This window comes from Phasianus colchicus, chromosome 6 (genome assembly GCF_987193195.1).
Source record: "Phasianus colchicus chromosome 6, bPhaCol1.hap1.1, whole genome shotgun sequence".
Taxonomy (NCBI): domain Eukaryota; kingdom Metazoa; phylum Chordata; class Aves; order Galliformes; family Phasianidae; genus Phasianus; species Phasianus colchicus.
In genome coordinates, this window is record NC_143441.1 from 29,114,283 (window position 1) to 29,118,846 (window position 4,564).

Genomic DNA, 4,564 nt, shown 5'->3' on the forward strand with positions numbered 1-4,564 from the left:
CTAGACAAGCTACAAGATAAACGAGAGCAGTGTTTAGCCAAGCTTAACTAGATGTCTTCATCAGTACAAGCAGAACCTTGGCTATAGGGTTGCCATTGATGAGGTATTTTCCATTTTACTTTATATCTTTAAATACCTTTGGATTATTGTAGAAGATTAAAATTGGGATATGTACTAATGAACATGTTAGGAAAAGTCAGTCAGAAGATTTATTTGCCAGTTTAGGAAGCTGAGATTGTAAACTTTGTTTTAGGACAAAAAAAGAATTGTTTTCCTCTTTCTTGCCCTACAGAAAAATAGGTTAAATTTAAATTCAGCCCTAATGAAATGTTGCCCCATGGTAGCAAGAGAGTTATAAAATATTTAATGATGCTATATATACTCTGATACAACAGAAAAGATTGCCCTTAGTTAACATTTTCTTGGAGACTAGGCATATAGGAGATGCCTTCTGAACACTGCCTGCCATCAGTGTGTCTGCCCAATTAATCATATCATTGGTTGGAAGTGAGAGCTTACTGAAAACAAACAAATTTAAATGGACAATGGAGGTGGTTTATTCTGGACTGATCCTGCCCCTGACTGGAGATGCTGGGAAATACTGTGTTGATGTTTTTATAGAATGGGTTCTGGGCCTTGTATTGCCTAAGGATTCAATTCCTTTCACAGAATCATTGAAACACAAAATTACAGGGGTTGGAAGGGACCTTGAGATCATTGAGTCCAACCTTCTGCTCCAGACCCCTCATTGTCTTTGTTGCCCTTCACTAGACTCTCTCTAGAAGACCCCTGTCTTTTTTGAACTGGGGAGCCCAGAACTGGGCACAGTACTCCAGACATGGCCTCACCAGGCAGAGAAGAGGAAGAGGATGACATCCCTTGACATGCTGGCCATGCTCTTTTTAATGCACCCCAGGATACTGTTGGCCTTCTGGATCACAAGTGCACACTGCTGGCTCATGGCCAACCTGTTGTCCACCAGGACACTCAGGTCCTTCCCTGCAGAGCTCCTCTCCAGCTGGTCACCTCCTAACCCGTACTTATGCATGTGACTTATTTCTCCCCACATTAAAGACTCTACACTTGCTCTTGTTAAACCTCATATGGTCAATCTCTGCACAGCTCTCCAGCCAGTCCAGGTCTTGCTGAATGGCAGACTAGCCTTCTGGTGTGTCATCCAGGCCTTCCAGCTTCATATCATCAGCACACTTGCCAGTGGTGGACTCTATCCCTTCATCCAGGTCATTGATAAAGATCTCCCATCTTTATGAGAAAATTTTGTCTCCTAAAGATGTGATCCTCTAGAAGCAGAATAATAATTATGGAAACCTACAGAGATCTTTCCTGACAGAATCAAATAGCAAGAATCTACTTGATTCTACAACATGTATTAGGTGCAGCCAGAGAGTGATGGAGAGGGCAGGGAGCTGCACTGTGTTTTCACCAGTTTTTCTATAGCACAGAACATGTGCAGAATCAGACAAGGAGAAGGAGAGGGAAAGTGGTCTTTGGTTTTTTTTACATCCTCGGGAAATCTGTGCCTGAGAGCATCCATTATTCTCTATACAGACATGTCTCTGACACAAACCTGCAGTGCTAAGCAGAATTTGCACACTCTGGTTTTACCCAATGACAAGTAAATTTGTTTTTGTAGATAAGCTTGTAGGTAGAGCACAGCTGGTACGGAAATGAGTTGTTTTAATTTCTTCTTTGTTTATGTCTGTGATTTAATTACTGCAATCACTATTATCAGCTTCTTTGAACTTTTATTTATAATCAGGCACCCAGAATATAATCTATTTATTTTCCTTTCACAGAAAATTACTTTCCACAAAATTACAATTGAGTGAAATTGTAATGTTTATCAGTCTATTCACCAGTACACCATGTGTGTGAATAAGTACAACTGAAGTTAAGTTGCATTAACAAGACATCAGCTGGTTTATATTACCATTAGTGATGGTCAAGAATGATCATCAGGATTATCTTTGGGCTGTGAAAACACATGTGATTTGAGAGAAGATTTTCCTCCCAGTTCAAACAGAACAAAATTTCTTCTCAACTCACCTTGCACAGAGCAAGGCTCCTGGCTGAGTCCAAGATGGAGAAATTAAAATAGCAAAATACTTTTTGAATACATAGAAACACTCCAGTATTCATGTTGAAAAAGACCTCCCACACTCCTGAAATGCCCTGGGCACAGGCCCTGAGTTCTCTTGGTGGCCTTTAAGGGCAGGACTAGTGAAGGACAACTTCAGCTGTTCCCAGACTGGTAGCTCAGAAGAGAGCCTCCAGCTTCAGTGTCATAGCCTGGATCCTTGCTTCTGAAAACAGAAATCTGTTCTTTTTAATAAAACCACATTTACAATCGGGTAATATTTTCATAACAGAACAATACAAAATGAAGTCATAACCAAACACCTCTGTGAAAAATTGCTACTGTGGGACAATCAATTCAACACAGTGTGAGAGATGTAGAGGGCACATTTCGGAAGACGTGTTTCATACACACTTTGTGAAAGAGTACTGTACATTTAGTATTCACCATAGTACTAACACTGTACTTTGAGCTAAGAAATATGCATGTTCCATCAAAGCACAAAAACATCCTCCGATCTTTAAAATCTCTCTCCTGCATTCACTGTTGTGCAGAAGGACGCAACATCTGTTGTGACACAACAGCACAACTACTGCTGATAGGCAGACAGTGGGACTGGATGATCTTGTAGGTCTTTTCCAACCTTGGTGATTCTATGATTCTATGAACATCTGAGGTATCCTAGGTGATAGCACCAGCCCTACAGCAAAGCTGGCCAGAGTCATGGGGGATAGTTCCATAGGAATGCAGCCAACAGAGGTACAGCTGCAGCAGGGTTGCTGCCCATGTCCTTCTGGTTGCACACTTATCTGATCTGCAACATCCTCATTGAAAACCTCTGGGTTTCTCTCATAATTTTTGCAGGCTTCTCCCATGCATCTTAAGAGGACAAGTGCTGCTATAGCAAGGTATGCCACCATTATTCATTTAACTGAGAGTTTATTGTTATTTGCTCCACTTAACCTTGTGAAATAGAGGGACATGACCATGTAATTTACACCTTTTCCTGATGGAACAAGTAAAATGATTACAAGTTTTGGTCAAATATTTCTGAGATTAAAAACTCAAACAGAATAACATTCCTGTCAGCTGATGGATGTATCTATTAATTTTAATGAAATCAAACATGAATTAAGCCCGCTGAAAGGCTACAGCCTACCTTTAGACAAATGTATTATGTTATTTTGAGTGCTGTAATTAATTTCAGGAGGTTGCTTGGTGGGGTCACTAAAGAACAGCCGTATTTTGCAGATGGAAAGCAGTGCCAGAATAGCCAGAATGGAGAAAAGGGATCTGTTCATAAAGAATTTTTCTATTTGATTTTATATGAATAAATTAATCAGAATTCATGCAATTATTATGCTCCTAAAGATCTGCTGCCTGCTTGCGAAGTTGCATAGTGTACTGAGTTTATTGTAAATCTAATGCTGATGGCTTCCTGAACAATTATTAGACATCTTTGCTATGAGATATCTTGTAGCCAACATACATTCCTATATTCACCGTTACAAGCAAGGAAGAAAGAACTCACACACAGAGAAAGAAACAAAGTAAAGGAACTTTTAAAAAGATGTATTTAAGTCAGATTTCATTTAAGTATGGTCTTCTCTAGAGGACATAAACACTAAACTCTAAATTTTCCAATGTATGTAATAGTTTCAAATGTCTTGTCATCGGTATTTTTTGTTTTGATGTTTTACTGTGAATATAGAGAAAATGTTCTTTTAAAAATGTAGTATTTTCTGGTGTCTATTATGATATGAAATCTGAATTCCAACAGTAATTTCCTATAGTACACTTTATGAAGGACTTGTGAGTCTGCCTATGATATTTTCCCAATAGCTCCTCTCATTGGCATCTATTGGAAAATTCAAAGTTCTTGGCAGTAGATTTAGATGCCTAGCATTGTTCAAAAATTCAAGTTGTAGGGACACTTGGATATTCTCTTCCTGCTTCGTTGGTGATGACAGCAGGTGTTCTGGGATTTAGAAACAGGAGTGAAACCAAGAGATAATACCTGCAAATCTCATTTTGTCAGTCTAGCTGGGCTCAGCTTGGAGGATATTGTATTGTATAACAGGTTCCCGCAATAGTAATCTTTCTCTTATATAAAGCCTTAATATTTTAGGACTTGGTTCTGCAAAACACTGAGCCCTCTAAAAGGACCGCAAATGATTCGTGAGATATTTGCCTGAGGACAGCTTATTTCAGAACGTTGGTGCTTTAGACTTGAATATCTGCCTTGGGTGAAGCCAAGGGGAGCATCACTGCAGCAATTTTGTCTCTTCCACTGCATATGATATAGGGCACAGCTGGCTATAAGAGACAGTAACAATGAACAGACACAGGAGCTTTCCTATCCTGCCTGCACCAGTCCTGCCTGCCATGTGTACTAACTTCCAGAGTGGCCAAAAGCTGTGTGCTGCTACATAAGCTCTTCAAAATTAGCCTATGAGAAAGATTTTC